Source organism: Sarcophilus harrisii, chromosome 1 (assembly GCF_902635505.1).
Source record: "Sarcophilus harrisii chromosome 1, mSarHar1.11, whole genome shotgun sequence".
NCBI classification, from domain to species: Eukaryota; Metazoa; Chordata; class Mammalia; order Dasyuromorphia; family Dasyuridae; genus Sarcophilus; species Sarcophilus harrisii.
Window position 1 is genome coordinate 199,208,619 of NC_045426.1, and position 16,917 is coordinate 199,225,535.

Sequence of the window (16,917 nt, forward strand, 5' to 3'; positions counted from 1 at the left end):
CTTGTAGTTTGTGGTCTAGAAGTGCATTTCCCCCTTCAGTGCTACTTCTTTATATAATTTTGATGTGGTAGTAGGGGTAGTGAAGAGGTGTGAGAATTGAGGTGGGGAATCCCCTCTTGTCAGTGCAGGTCCAATGTGAAAGAATTGGCAAATCCAAAAAGTCTGAGTAGCAGAAGAGATTTGTTGTTGGCACTGAGAAGCCAGATTTCCTAGGAAGACAGACTTCTCAGTGGGTAAAGTCCTGTCAGGGAAATAAAGGTTAACACTTGAGAAGAGAATATCTTCACAGTGGGCAAGAGTGCTGACGGGCGGTTTTGCCAAGAAGAAAGTTTTTTTGGCAAGCATAATCCTGTTTCAGAGTTCAGAATTGTCTTGGTAAGTCTGAGGCTCGGGCTTCCATTCAAAATTGAATGAGATTCCTTCAATGACGTCACTGTCCAGGGCTTAGATTTCCAGTTGAAAAGAGATTATTTATCTTGGAGTTTCAAGCCACTCAATAGGAATATCAGGCTGAGATCTCCAACTGAATGAGACCACTTAACTGGACATTGTCAGGGAAAGGTATGGTTCTCCTAGGGGAGAGCCTGCGGGTGTGGTCCCTTTAAGAACTGCCTTATTTCTTTCTGATTCCCAACCCCTCCTAGCTGATGTAATTATCAATCAAGAACCTTTTTGATTCACAAATCCTGGTCCCTTTGAATTCCAATAGAAGATCTGGGCCAGTCCTAGCCCCACCGGGATCTGTGCCAATTTGGGACTACACCATAGGCCCCTCTAGCCAAATCTCCCATTATAAAAGAGCCAATTGGGACCTCCTCTTTGCAGAGATTCCAAACATGCCAGGAATCTTTGTCCACTGGAATCTGTGTCCAGTGCCCTTCTTATCTCTACTTTCACCTATTTCCTCAAGTATATTTTAACCTTATTTCCAAACCCCATAATACTTCCAAACCCCATAATAAACCTCCTTTATCAATCTAGCTTTTCAGGCCTATAAATTCTTTTATAGGGAACTCTCATGCTGCTACTAGACTTCATTTAACTCAGTATCCTTGCGCCAAACCCAAGGGAGTTGCAGGGGAACTCTATTTGTTTTTTTTTTGTTTTTTTTTTTTAAATAGCCTTTTATTTACTGGTTATATGTATGGGTAACTTTACAGCATTAACAATTGCCAAACCTCTTGTTCCAATTTTTCACCTCTTACCCCCCATCCACTCCCCCAGATGGCAGGATGACCAGTAGATGTTAAATACATTAAAATATAAATTAGATACACAATAAGTATACATGATCAAACCGTTATTTTGCTGTACAAAAAGAATCAGACTCTGAAATATTGTACAATTAGCTTGTGAAGGAAATCAAAAATGCAGGTGGGCATAAATATAGGGATTGGGAATTCAATGTAATGGTTTTTAGTCATCACCCAGAGTTCTTTCTCTGGGCATAGCTGGTTCAGTATTACTGCTCCATTGGAAATGATTTGGTTGATCTCATTGCCGAGGATGGCCAGGTCCATCAGAACTGGTCATCTCATATAGTATTGTTGTTGAAGTATATAATGATCTCCTGGTCCTGCTCATTTCACTCAGCATCAGTTCGTGTAAGTCTCTCCAGGCCTTTCTGAAATCATCCTGTTGGTCACTTCTTACAGAACAGTAATATTCCATAATTTTCATATACCACAATTTATTCAGCCATTCTCCAACTGATGGACATCCATTCAGTTTCCAGTTTCTAGCCACTACAAAAAGGGCTGCCACAAACATTCGTGCACATACAGGTCCCTTTCCCTTCTTTATAATCTCTTTGGGATATAATCCCAGTAGTAACACTACTGGATCAAAGGGTATGCACAGTTTGATAACTTTTTGAGCACAGTTCCAAACTACTCTCCAGAATGGTTGGATTCGTTCACAACTCCACCAACAATGCATCAATGTAGGGGAACTCTATTTGACTGCCTGTACCCTGAACCTGCCACTAGACCTCAATTAAACCCTAATTTCATTTAGGTCCCCCATATCTAGACCTCATCATGAATCTCCCTTCTTTTACAGATTAAAAGGGACACAGATTCAGGGTTCATCCTGTCAATTCCACTTGATATTCTAGAAATTTTTGCTTTTCTAAATTAACTTTATTATTATTATTATTATCATTATCATCATCATCAAGTTTTATAGAGTATCTCCTACTCTATTTGACTGGTAATACATTCACAAATTAGTATAAATTAATTTTGTTAGTATTTTCATTTTTATTGCAGTGGCATGGCACTGAATATTCCTCTAGCTACTTAAGCTGTTCTTTATATCTTTAAAAAGCACTATGTAATCAAATCTATAGGTTTCTGTAAACTTCAGTGTGTGGGGGTCAGTATCAACCACAAAAACAATGAAGAGACTCTCAAGGTAAGAAAAAGCAAAAGGGAGGTTTATAACGATCTCCTAAGAAATGGTATCTCCCCTCTGACAAGGTGTTTGTCACTAAAAGGAGTGCAAAGTAAAAACTGCAAAAAACAAGATTAAACAACCTGAACACAGAAGCCCCCACTGCTACAGTTCGGCCTTTTCTCCCACTGTTTGGTAGATTACAAGCTTACATTCTAAGTGAAGAAATCTAACCCAGCAATAACAGGATAAAAAATTGGTTCTTAAATGCTAATTAAGAGGTGGTAGGAAACAGGAGGGGACAAACACCTGCAATTTTCTTGTTGTTGTTGTTTTATCTTGGTATGTTATTATAAAGTCTTAAGTTACAATTAAGGTATAGTTTAAGGCTCTATTTCCATGAGAATGTCTTCACGCAGTTAATTCTGTACAAGTGGATCAATCTCCAGATAATCTATGCACTATATTGATATTTAGAATGAGAATTTCTGTTATTGTTTGTTTTGTTAGTATTACATAGAAATGATATGATTTATTTTGTAGCCTGCCACTTTGCTGAAATTACTAATTGTCCCAATTAGCATCATTGCAGATCACCCAGTGTGAGAAATAGATGGATATCTCATTTTTACTTATGAAAATTAAATTGGAGAAATGAATCTTAAATTAGAAAATTGAAACACAAGGACATCAAGGAATAATCAAGGGTGGAAGTTACCTTCCAAAAAAATGGGGATTGACTTTTGTAATCCAGGATGGTGGTCTAAGATTTGAAAAGAATCTCTTGTTCTTTTATTGTAGTCCTCCACTGTTATCTTCCTCTCTCAAGAATGTAATTTAAGCTCCTTGGGGACACGGAGTGCTTCAAATCCTATAACTTCAGTAACATCCAATTAATGGGAAATTAGGGGAGGGATTATGTGGTAGGATAAGAAATAAAATGCTGCCTTTGGAGTTTCAAAGATGTGTCTATTTACTTACCTACCCATTCTTTTATTTGTTTGTTTGTTTGTTTTGTTGAAATACATAGCTAGGAAGTGTTGTGTCTGAGACCACACTGGAACTCAGGTCCTCCTGACTTCAGGGGGTGTGTGCTCTTATACATTGTGCCAACTAGCTGCCCCTAAGCACCCATTCTTGCAAGAATGTAAAATAAACCTTTCATGCATTCATCAGTGAGTCAGTGGAGTTTTTGGCAAGATATTCATTCTGTTTCTTATAATCAGGATTTTCCAGTAAACTGTCATTTTATCAATAGAGATATTTTTAACTCCTCTTTACCTATCTTTATACTTCTAATTCTATTCTCTTGTCTTATTGCTCTTACTGACATTTCCAGAACGTTATCAGTAATAACTAGGAATGTGGGCATCACCTTCTCCTGTATTTACTGGAAGAAATTCTAATGTATCCCCCCCCTTGTACATGATGCTTTCTTTTCATTTTAAAAGGGTCCCTCTAACACCTACAATTTGTTGGTTTCTAGTATAACAGAATATTGCATTTTGTCAAAAGCCTTTTCTGTATCTTTTGAGAGAACTTTTCTACTATATGAACACAAAATACCATGCTAAAGTTGAAATATTAAAAAAAAACAAAAAACAGATTCATTGCTTCACACACAGAAATCCATTGACATTGAATTTTTCCATTATCAAGTTTGCATTTTCATCTATCAAATTCAATTATAAGTTTCTCATTCATACAACCCTCACCCACCCCAATACACATACAAAGCCAGATCTTTGATTTAATCACTGTATAGAGCTTCCTATGAGCTAACTCCCTCTACCAAGTCACATAAGCATCCTTATCTGCAAATTATATACTTAGGGAGAGGTTAGGAGACTAACATAGTGAGAACATGTTAGAGAAATGATTTTTCTACCAAGTCTTTCTGATCTAGTCACAGTTCATGGATTTTGGAAAGCCCCTGACTTATCATGAGTCAAACTGATGTAATATAGCAATGATTTTTATGGTCCCCTGATTTTAGAGGGAGCTTCTGTTCTAACAGTAAGTCAGTAATCCTAAATCTTCTGGCTTTGGAATCTGCTTCAGAGACCTCTCACAATCCAAGAACAACAAATCTGTCAGATTCTGAACAGACCTATCCTTAATTTATTGCTGATTGATAATTTGGTCAGTGATGATCTAGTCAGTGAGAACCAAATTCCAGAGACTACTCCTTAGCCCTACCTATGAGCCACAGAATTATCATGTCAATGATAAAAAGCTATTTCCTTGCTAATTTCTTTTGGAACTTAGCCCACTTGTCATGGCTTACAATTGCAATAAAACTTTGCTCCTTGATTAGGAAATGGGTTCAAGTCTGCAAATTCTTTTGACATTTCATGAAATCTGTCTTTGACTCCAAACTTTGGGGGTCCCCTTCCCAACCTCAACAAAACTATTTAAGAACAAAGGCCAAAAACAGAAGGCAAATTCTTCCAGACAAAATGTATGTTGTTCTAAAAATTCATTAAATATAAATATAAATATCAATTCTCCCTATAGTACTTATGTAGAAAGAAAATCAATGTTCATAATTAGAATACAACTTTACATCTAACATTATACATACTAATTTATAGTTTTTCCTATAACTACTAAGTTACCAAGGAAAATGCAGAATTATATGATCATTTTTAATTACTAAGAAGGAAACCAACTCAACAAATAAGAAAACAAATAACTAAAGACTTAATTTCAAAAGAAAAATAGATGAAATTGCAAAGCAAATTTTTGATAGAAATTGAAAATATGGACCACAATATTACTTAATCAATTGATCAACAAACATGTATTAAATACTTACTAAGGACAAACCACTGAAGAAACAAGATAAGAAAAATGCAGTACCTATCCTAAAGGAGCTTACATTCAACAGGGAGAAAACATACATAAAACAGAACTTACAAAATAGAGTTAATAGAAGGTAACCTTAAGAGGATTGGCACGGGTAGCTGGGAGGGGAAGGAAAGATTTCATAGAGGAGAAGGCTGAGTCTTAAAGGAAATTGAAGATTCTACAAGTAGGGAGTTGGGTCTGGAAATATTCCAAGTATGGGGAATACACCAAGTACAAAGACATATTTGGCAGAAATAAGAAATAGCAAGAAGATTAATATTAGAAAGGGTCAATCTCACAGCAAGCACTAGACTAACTTAAATGACAGAAAGCAGTCACTCTAGTGACAATCAATACATCAAACGTGCCTTCCAAATCCCTTGTAAAAAGAGCTTTAAATGCCAAAGGGATTTTATATTTGATCTCAGGAGTAAAAGGCAACAGATACACATTATGAAATTAATTTGTGTGGGACACAGTAGAATTTTTATAAGTCAATAAAACACTAAAAGGTGTTTATTTTTTAACTCAGATTATAGTACCTCACTGACACTTCTGAAGAAGCTTACATTTAATAAAACCATAGAAATATTATCATTTCAATTATCTCATTCTTAAGTTATGACTACTTTAACCACTCAGAACAATGTCATCTTTAAAACAGATAGGACCATCTTTATGAGGGTCTTGGGACAAATACTGTATTCAAGAACTTAATCTCTGAATTTTTACAACATATACACTTTAGAATATCCTCTAGAAAATATAATTAAGGATACATGTAATTTAATATGTTCTGGTGAAAAAAATGGGGGATAGGACTGGGGTATTTGAGGCAGATTTTTATAGGGTGTATTAAATTGTGGTTTCTATCAGCCTTTATGTAGGATACAGTTTTGTTCTGAGAATTTTAAAATTGAAAGGGCTATTCTTTCTTACTCCAAAGACTATAAATCAATATTGTTTGCTACATATATATGCAGATTTCAAATAGCTTTTAATTAATAACTCCTGTATCTCCTTATTAGGATTCTTTGCATTTTGGAATCTTCATTTGCATCTTACTTCATTTCTAGGGAGGAGGAAAAACATAAACACCTCTATTACGCTTTGATTCTTCACAAAGAAAAATAACTCAAGGAGAATTTTCTTGGTACTTGTAAGTTATAGGCAAATATGAGCACTTTCTGGGAATTCCGCAATTAGCTAGAAGGAATCCTATAAATTTTAATTTTCGTCTTGCTTTTTGCTTTCACTCCTAAAACTGAGGCCTCTTCTTCTTTTCCTAATAATAACTCCAAAGAGCCCTAAAGCATCTTTCAATACAGATAAGACCTCCATATTCTATTATTAGCTAACTACAAGTAATTCAGGAAACACTGTAGATCCAGTTTTATCCACTCAATTAGTTGAGTATCTCAAAGTATATATCTTTAGAAGCAAATATAGCAAATTGCATCCTTACAATACTCATATTGGAACCCCGAAAAGGATCTCTCTCTAGTTATATATTTCTTTATAAAAAGGAAAGAGGAGAAGTAATCTTTGGAGCCTCCAAATCATTATTGTTTGGACCATTACCATTGCACCAATTTGGTCAAAGATTGGAAGATAACTGAACTTGGACACTGACTTTATTTCCTATCTTTTCATCTAAACATCAAATGTACATTGGATGTAAAGAGTAAGTGTTTCCAAGTTACAATACTTTTAATAACAAATAAGAGTAACCAACATTTACGGAACATATAATGTACAAAGTATCTTACATACATTATTATTTCATGTGATTTCATAGCATCTCTACAAACTAGGTCGTACTGGTATTATTATGCCCATTCTATATATGAAGAAACTGAGGTTTATAGATTAATCTACTTGGGTCATACAGCTATTAACAGAACCTAAAACCTAGTATTCTTTCCACTACATTCTAGAAGAATGGTTTCATTCCAAACACAGGTTACCCAATTTCTTCATCATTTTGTTACAATAACCAAATATTTATTCTAATCTCTGCAACTCTGTGGACAAACTACCCATTTTCCCTAAACCTCCTTATGTAAAAATATGTTCTAAAGCAGGATCTCAGAGATCCTTAAGTGCACTGTGCTCTATTCAACATAAAACCTTCGAGAAGAAACCAATTTCAGGAGATCAGTACAATAAGGAGGGGAAAAAAAAAACAAAGCTATTTATTTATGGTTATCCATAAACATGGGCAGCTAAAGTAGCTCATTGCTTAGAGGGCTGGGCTTGGAGTTAGGAAGATTTGATTTAAGACCTGGCCTCAGACACTCACCGACTATGTAAACCTACACAAGTCACATAACCTGTTTGTCTTAATTCACTGCAAAAGAAAATGGCAAAACACTTCAATATGCTGGGAAAACACCATATGAGATTATGAGGAATAAGACACAACTGAACAACAAATCCAGAAACATATCTTATCTTAAGGAAATAAACATTTATATAGCCCTTCTGGGATATGCCAGATACAATGGTGAGCACTTATTTCAGCTTCACAGAACTCTGTGAAATGGATGCTATAATTATGCCCATTTTATAGTTAAGGAAAATAAGGCAGGCAAAAATCAACTGCCTTAATGTAGGTTACATAATTAGTAAAGAGGCCAGATTTAAACTCCACTTTTCTCGACTCTGGGCTCAGTGCCTATCCAATATACTATCTAACTATCCCTCCTACCATACTTCCTATTAACAGAGAGGTAATGAGGAAAATAAGTTAAATATAATAAATGCCTCGTATAATACCGACTATATTCAAGTAAGGTATAATCTGTTGACTTTGAGGTCTTAACAAGGTTCAATATGAAAAAATAAGGTTAATCACCTAAGGAATGCTAAGTGTGATCCTGATAAGAATAGGGAAGTTACTAAACCTCAACAAGGATTTAAAATGCCTACCTCAAAAAGGATGGAAAATATATTCAATGTAAGATAAACTGTTTCTCAGAAAAAAGGTTGCAATGACCTAAGTATTTGATGATAAGAAGAATAATGAAAAAGACAAAGTAATTTGTCAGTAGATACTTAATATTCTACAATGTGAGGGTGGTGGAGGCAAAAACAATAAAATAATCTATAGTGAAAGAATTTTTCAGATTTTATCCTAGCTCAGTGTAATGTTCCACAAAATTATCCCATTCTCTCTGATTTGATTCCACATTCATCAAGTACCCTTCTGATTGCTCATTCAGCTTTACTATGTACCTTTGTGTTAGAAGGAAATGTTCTCCACTATATCAATTCTATAGAACCATAACTCCACCTCTCTAACCTTCACCATCACCAACCATACCATGGCCTTTAACATCCCTTTCAGCTCTAAATTCTCTGATTCTGAGTAGCAGACTTGAGTATTACTGTCAACTGAAGAACACACCTCCAACTTAAATCCACTGTGTGGCAAATATGACAGAAAATGATAATGGCAATAGTTGGAGAGGCTAAAGTAGAATAGGTATACTAACATCCTTTTCGTGGAAATATAAATCAATTTGATCAGGAAAGCATCAGGAAATAATATATAAAAAAGTATCCTATAGGGCACAGTGGATAGAGCACCAGCTTTTAAGTCAAGAAGACCTGAGTTCAAATCTGGCCTCAGACACTTTAACACTTTCTAGCTGTGTGACCCTGTGCAAGTCACTTAACCCCAATTGTCTCAAAAAAAAGTATTCTACACAATGCAAAGTTATGTACTAAAAAGGCTCTAAACTGAGTCTTTCACCTAAGGATAACATCAATAGGTTTATTCCATCCCAAATATCAAAGACAAAGGTAAAGAAAACATGTGTATAAAATTTTTTATAGTAACAAAGAATCTGAAGCAAAATGGGTATCCATCAACTGGGGAATGACTGATGAAACTGCAGTATCTGAATGTAATGAAACATTATTGTGCTCTAAAAACGACTATTTAACAAATTCAGAGAAAGCCAGTAAGACTTGCACAAACTGATAACTGAATGAAATAAGCAAAATCAAGACAATGTGCACAATGAATACAATAAGGGGGGGAGAGAAGAGAAGGGAATAAGTGTTTATAAAGTACCTACTATGTACCAAGTCCTGTGCAGAATGATTTTTACAAATATTATTTCATTTCTGCACAACAACTCTTCAAGGTAGGTGCTATTATCATTCCATTTTAAAGTTGAGGAAATTGAGTCAAAAAGATTAATTGATTTGTCCAGGGTCACACAGCTAGGATGTGTCTAAAGCCAAACATATAATGCAAAAGAAAAGAACTCTGAATGATTACAGAATTCTGATTAATGCAGTAACCAATCATGACTTTAAAAGACTGAAAAGGAAACAACACACTCACTTCTTGGCCTTCAGCAGATGGACGAGAAGTACAAAACCAACATTTTCAGACATGATCAATACACTAAATTATTGCGCTTGTTATAAAGGAGAGTGAATTCGTAGATAGAAAAAGATGAAAAACTGGCACTAAATTTTTTTTTGAGTATACAGAAGAAAACAAAAGTTCAAAAGGCTTCATAACCAAATAGAATAATTTTGGCAGCAAAATGATAACAGAATGATGGACCTGGACAGGAACTCAAACATTTATTTAGCTCTGTGATTATAATAAGAAAGTCACTTAACCTCTCTGTGCCTTCATTTCTTCATCTGTAGGGATGCACTTTGCAAACTTTAATAAGTTATATAAAGGCCAGTTCCTATTGTAATTATCAAATACCATCTTGAAGGATTAATCTTTTAAGGAAAAACTGGTCTTGCTTACATGGTAAATATTGCTCTTATCAAATCATCCAAGTGAAAATATAGACAACATGATTTACAATCTCAAAGAAAGGGTCAAAGAGCTATTAAGATTTAGTTGAAAGAGACCTTGAAAATTATCTTGTCCAATCCCCTCTTTTTATAAGTAATTAAAGTGAGGCCCAGGAAAGTGATGTGACTTACCCAAAATCACACAAGTAGTAAGCAGGGTGGGAGGTCAGAGGTCAGGCCTAGGTATATAAATTTGAAAGTCATATGTAAGTAGAGACATCTGCTTTGTTGTATATATTAAGAACTGAATTCTAAAGGTCTTGTCACAATTACTAATTTTGGCCACTTATTAGCTGTGTGACCAAGGACAGAGTTATTACAAATCCTCAACTTTCATGAGGGTAACATTGCTAAAAAAAACTGTGAAAATCAAAAACATGAATATACATTGAACCTATGGAAAATAGGGGGTTAGGTTCCTGTAACCACCAAAAATTAAGTTTTCATTAGAAATGGCTGAAAATATATTTTTCATTTCTTTATAATAAAATATCAATACTGATAACATGTACTTTTCCTAATACAGTAACCACGAAAGAACCTATAAAATGTAGTATAGAAAATAAAATTAGTAACATGAAAAACATTTTTTGCTTGCTAATAAGTCACTAGAATTCTGAGACTTTCTATACTAACATTTCCAAAATAAAAAGTTATTTCAGACAATATTAACTTTTCATAGCACATGAAATCTACATTATCATAAAATCTGTACAGCATAAAATTCTTAAACCTAAATCATTTAAAATGAATCTTACCTTCCACTGTCAGATTGTGGTATGAAGGTATTATACTCTACTATTCTGCTGTAAATCTTTCTACCTTGGTCACCCTCTGAAAACCAATAAAGAGACTGCTGGGATTTTAGATGGTACTGTCAGAAGAAACTGAGGATATTGAGATCTTGACATCACCTCCAACACTCTGCCCTTCATGGTGGCTGGTATTGAAAATAAACACACCAGCCTAAAATAATTCACCATTGACATCTGCCTCCTTTGCTATCTGAGATCCTTGAGGATCTTCTGGTTAACAGTGGCTATATACATTCTGGTACACAGTTTATCTAACAAGACAATGACTACATAAATTCTGGCACAAAGTTTATCTATTTTATTTTCTTATTAAGCTGCAGCATTGACTTTAGCACCTTTGGGCATAGAGCCCACAGGACTTGTGCTATGCATTAGGGGCATAACTGCAACATAAAATTTGAGTTCTAAAGGCAACGAAAACATGCAACAAATGCTCTTTATCATAGTAGAGTGAACAAGATCAGGGAAAATGAGATTACTAATAAAACCATTGAGGCAGAAGACCTGAATCTTGCTTCTGACATTAGCTATGTGATAGCTATGTGATTACTAGTAAATCTCTTAACCTGGGTTTCAGTTTTCTACCTGTTAAAATGTGAATCAAACAGGGGCAGCTATCATAAGCCTCAATGAGAAAATGTATGTAAAAGTACTCAAAACCTCCAAGAGCTATCTCAATTATTTGAGAGGAATAAGAAAATAAAATGTTGGAAAAAATACATGTCATGATGTAAAAATCTCTGGCATGCTTTAGCTAGTAAAAATAAAACTTTATATAACTAAGATATCAAGACTATAATATTTCATTCTTTTGGGTTTTTCCCTTTTCTTAGTAAACAACTAAAGGAGGTGGGGATGACAAGTGAATTGTCACATTACATATTTTCACATCTAGGGCCTTCCTCTGCTAAAACCTGATCATCCTTGGAAAAAACTTTCAGTAAAATACCTTAACAAGAAACACTGGAGTTTTAGTATTGTATTCCATTACTCATTGTGTATGTGTGTGTTTAATAGCAAAACTGGAATCTCAAAATTGAGAGGAAAGGCAACACGTGGTAGTAGGTTTACTATTTAATATATGATCATGTTCAACTGCACAAGTAGACACAGTTTAAAATAGAATTATGTATTAATTATTTTTAACAAAATCATTAAACTATCTTTTTAAAATTTTAATAGCTTTTTATTTACAAGTTATATGCATGGGTAATTTTACAGCACTGACAATTGCCAAACCTTTTGTTCCAATTTTTCCCCTCCTTTCCCCCACCCTCTCCCCTAGATGGCATGATGACCAGTAGATGTTAAATATATTAAAATATAAATTAAATACAAAATAAGTATACATGCCTAAACTGTTATTTTGCTGTACAAAAAGAATCAGACTCTGAAATACTGTACAATTAGCCTGTGAAGGAAATAAAAAATGCAGGCGGGCAAAAATATAGGGATTGGGAATTCAATGTAATGGTTCTTAGTCATCTCCCAGAGTTCTTTCGCTGAGTGTAAGCTATCTTCTAAGGGAAGTCATCCAAAGAGTTCAAAGAAGACTAGATCTATCAGCATAAAAATATTTATAGTATTTTTTTGTTGTTGTAAAAAAATCAACACAAAAAAATCCCCACTTATAAATAGAGAAGGTGTCAATTAAGGAATGGCTGAACAAATATGATAAAATATTATTGAACTAGTAAGAGATGACAAAAAGGATGATTCAGAGAAACCTGGGAGCATTTATATGAATTTATAGAAAGTGAGGAGAAACAAGAGGCCCAATGGATAGAGTGTTAGGCCTGGAGTCAGAAAGACTCATCTTCCTGTGTTCAAATGTAGCCTCAGACACTTCTTAGTTGGATGACTTAATCACTTAATCTTGTTTACCTCAGATTCCACATTCCCCAAATGAACTGGACAAGGAAATGGCAAAACACTCTTATCAAATAAGCTAGAAAAAGAAATAGCAAACCACTCCAGTTATATTTGCCAAGGAAACTCCAAATGGGATCACAAAGAGTTAGAAATAACTGAAAAAAATTACTGAAAACACCTTAAAGAAAAACTGCTGTGTAATACTTAGCAATACTTAAGTATTGCAATGACCAGTAACAAGTACAGAAGACTTATAATGAGGTGATGGGTTAGAAGTGCAGAAGATATATATCCTCATATATAAAGTTGAGATTTGTTTTGCTTGACTATATTTGTTAGAAGAAAGAATTTCCACCTCCACCCCCCTTGGAATCTTTACAAACTGTTAAGTCATTAGAGTTGATAGAGACAAATAATGATCTAATTTAGCATGGTTCAGTATGTTTAATCTGATCCTACGAGGAGATGTTATGGGCCAGAACTTGAAACAAGGTATTAAGTACAACTGATAGACAATAATGCTTGTGTTCACATCTTTAGAGAGCTCTTATAAGCAAGAAGTATTTAAGTACTCATTGGAGTTCACACGTTTGGGAGATTTCAGGGTTTAGTATGAGATATCTGAATTCACACCTCCCTTGAAGCTCTTAGGGCCAGAGAGCACGCTGGGAGATATCCCACAATCCCACTCTCGGAGAAGCAGCATAAATACAGCTCCAGTGAGCCATTCGAGAGTTTTTACTTGGGAACATTCCCAGGGGTTGGAGATTCAGCACCCTGGGAGATTAAGAGCCAGAAGCCCTCTCTCAGAGGCAAGAGAGATTCACTGCATCTTCCACCTTGGTGTTGGCTGGAGGCTGAAGAAAGCAGAGGCAGAAGCCAAGAACAAAGCTGCAAGAGCTCTTAGAACCTAGCAGAGAGATAGGCCTCTGAGCTAACCAGGCTATATTGAAGGACACAATAAAAGATCTGAACTTTTATCAGCTGGCTGCAATTTTGGGTGATTATTTACTTGTAACTAAAACTAAAGCTGCCTCCAGAAAACCTCCCCGAGAAACCTTCTCTCCCAGAGAGAACCTTCATATTATAAAGAACAAGAATACCATACACCCCCCCCCCCATTAGTAGTATTTTATTTTTTTCCCCAATTACATTCAAAGAGTTTTCAACATTTATTTTTTATAAAATTTTGTTTTCCTTTTTTTATTCCTCCTTCCCCACCCCTTCAAGATAGGAAACAGATTGATACAGGTTAAACATTTCCACATCAGTCTTGTTTTGCCAAAATTTAAGACAAAAAAAAAAGCTTTACATATCTGTTACAGTTTGAAACACAATCCTCTTTTATTATTATTTGTATAAGGAAATAGCTCCTGATATTAGATTCACAAGAAGAAAAAAATTCAAATTATATTTCTCTAAGTTCATTAATGTTATAATTCTATCTTAAAAGAAAAACTGTCACTTGATTACAATTAACTTATGTCCAACTTTTCCTATTTTTGTCCATGAAGTCAGGAGTGGAGAACCTTTTCTCTGCCAATGATCATTTGAATATTTATGACATCATTCAAGGACTATACAAAATTATCAATTTATAGAACTTAAACAGAAGGAAGGTTGTTTTACCTAGTTTTCAGCACATCAATGCCTGTGGTTGCCTTAGTAAATGATTTTGTGGGCCTTGTACAGCCCCATCCCTACACTAAGCATCAAATATTTGCATATAATTTTTCACTATGTAAACCCTACCAACATGGCACAAATTAACCATTCAAGAGGGTTTTTTTTATGCCTATTTCCTTCAATAGATAAATAGACTGATTACTCCGATATCACACAGAAACTAAGCAGCAAAGTCAGTCTCATATAAACATCTCATAGCTAAACCCATCATTTCTTTGGTTTTCACTCAAATCAAAAACAAAAGCAAAGTCAATCGAAAACATTCCTACTATGAGACAGGCACAGTGTTAAGCACTGAAGATACAAAAAAGACAAAAGACAGATACTGCCCCTAAGTAGTTTATAATCTAACAGAGGAAGAAAATATACAAAGGAAGCACAAAAACAGGGGGTAGGATAGAAATACTCAGCACCAGGACATGATGGATAAATCCAGAGATATATAGCTGAATGGGAAATAAAGAGATGACTGACTCCTCTGGGTAAAGAGGTCTCTGTTCCCCAGGCCAAAGGAGGGAGAAACCCCAGGGGCCGATGAAGAAATCCCGGTACCATGGAAATGTCCAAAGGAATACAGCTAAGTAGAAATTGAAAAGGTGACTAATCTGAATTCCAACCTCAAATGAAGACTGTAGGTGGAGAAGTCAGATGAAAGTCCACTGCTATCCCAAAGGAGAAGACTGACTTCTTTTACCAAAGATATTTTTATACACAATCTCTAATGTAGTAGAAAGAAAGCATGCTGGTTCTAGATTTTGAGGACCTGTGTTGGAATCACAGTTCTTCCAACTATTACACAGGTGATCTTAGGCAAGGGTCTAAGTGCACAATGAATAGAGGGCTAAGTCAGAAATCTGAAAAACTCTTTCCAAGTTCAAATCTGGCTTCAGACACTTACTATCTGTGTTTCCCTGGGCATCTCACTTAATCCTATTTGCCTCAGTTTTTCATCTATAAAATGAGTTGCAGAAGAAAATGGCAAAGTGTTCTATCTAGCATCTGGAACTAGAATCACAAAGAGTTGGATATGACTGAAACAAAAAAAAAAATGAGCAAATCATTTAATATCTCAAGGCTTCAGCATCCTAATCTAAAAAATAGGAGATTTGTACTAAATAATCTCTACATTCCCTTCTAATTTGAAATCTATGATACTATGATCTTACCTTCCATTTTCAGCAATAAAGATAAACCTGAAAATATTAAATCACTGAAGCCTAATAAACCTTTTAATCTTTTTTAAAATTTCTTTGACTTTTTCCTCTTTAAAGTTTAAGAGAAATAATTAATTAATTTGCATGGGATAGAAAGAGCTCCTACAAATAGTTAAGCTTGAATCAAGATACAAACACACAATAGTTTTCCTAAGTAGAGTTTCAGCAATATTCTTCAAAAGGTAAAACTGTCTTTCCTCTTATGATTCAAGACCAGAAACATATTCTAATTGTTCAAGATTAACAATTTGTATTATCCTTTTCATGAAATCCCCTACACACAAAGCATTTCTGAAGCATCAAGTAAACTAGATTCATCAAGAAAAATAAAAAAAGAAGTTGGCTTAGAGTTGAAAATATACAAGCTAAAAAGGATCCTGAAAATCCACATAATTAAGCTCTAAAAGGTTGCCTAGTAAACTCGAGAAATTTATTTTTTACAATTAATTGTATTGTTTTTCTAAATGATTTCAATTTCATACTACCAAAATAAGTGGTAACCTAACATTTTAAAAGTGAATTTTCTTGTTCTAATAAACTTTTAATAGTCATGGTTAGCATAATACACCATAAGCTCTTATAAAGCCTTCTAAATGGAAAATGAAATATAACTACAGACATCTACTTAATATGAAAAGACTATACTTAGATTTAACATATAGTTTTCTTGCTGATTCTATGGCACCACTAATATGGAAGCTGTTCTAAGAGTACTGAGAGTACCAAAGGTCTCCACACCTCCTCTATTATGGTCAGTAGAGATAATAAAAAAATGTTAAATTTGTAATTTTTAATTCTCAACATTGTTTTCTAGTTATAAACTCTTCTAAATGTAATGTTAAAACTTAATTACCTAGAAAAAATAACAACAACATTCATCTGAAAGAATAAAAGGTCAAGACTTTTAAGGGAACTAATGAAAAAAAAAATCAAATGAAGGTGGCCTAGCTGTACCAGATCTAAGCTGTATCTGCTCATAAAACAGCGGTCACTAAAACCATTTGGTATTGGGTAAGAAATAGACTAGTTGATCAGTGGAATAGGTTAGGTTCACAGGACAAAATAATTAAAAACTTTAATAATCTAGTGTTTGACAAACCCAAAGACCCCAGCTTTTGGGATAAGAATTCACTGTTTGACAAAAAACTGCTGGGAAAATTGGAAATTAGTATGGCAGAAACTAGGCACTGACCCACACTTAACACCGTACACCAAAATAAGATCAATGGGTTCATGGTCTAGGCATAAATAAT

At 34.6% G+C, this 16,917-nt stretch overlaps 1 protein-coding gene across 3 annotated transcripts in view; it reads right to left on the bottom strand.

Annotated features, from left to right (window-relative positions):
- LMNB1 (lamin B1) overlaps positions 1–16,917 on the bottom strand; it is a 74,455-nt gene that overhangs the window by 50,429 nt on the left and 7,109 nt on the right. The gene's annotated exons all lie outside the window — the stretch shown is intronic.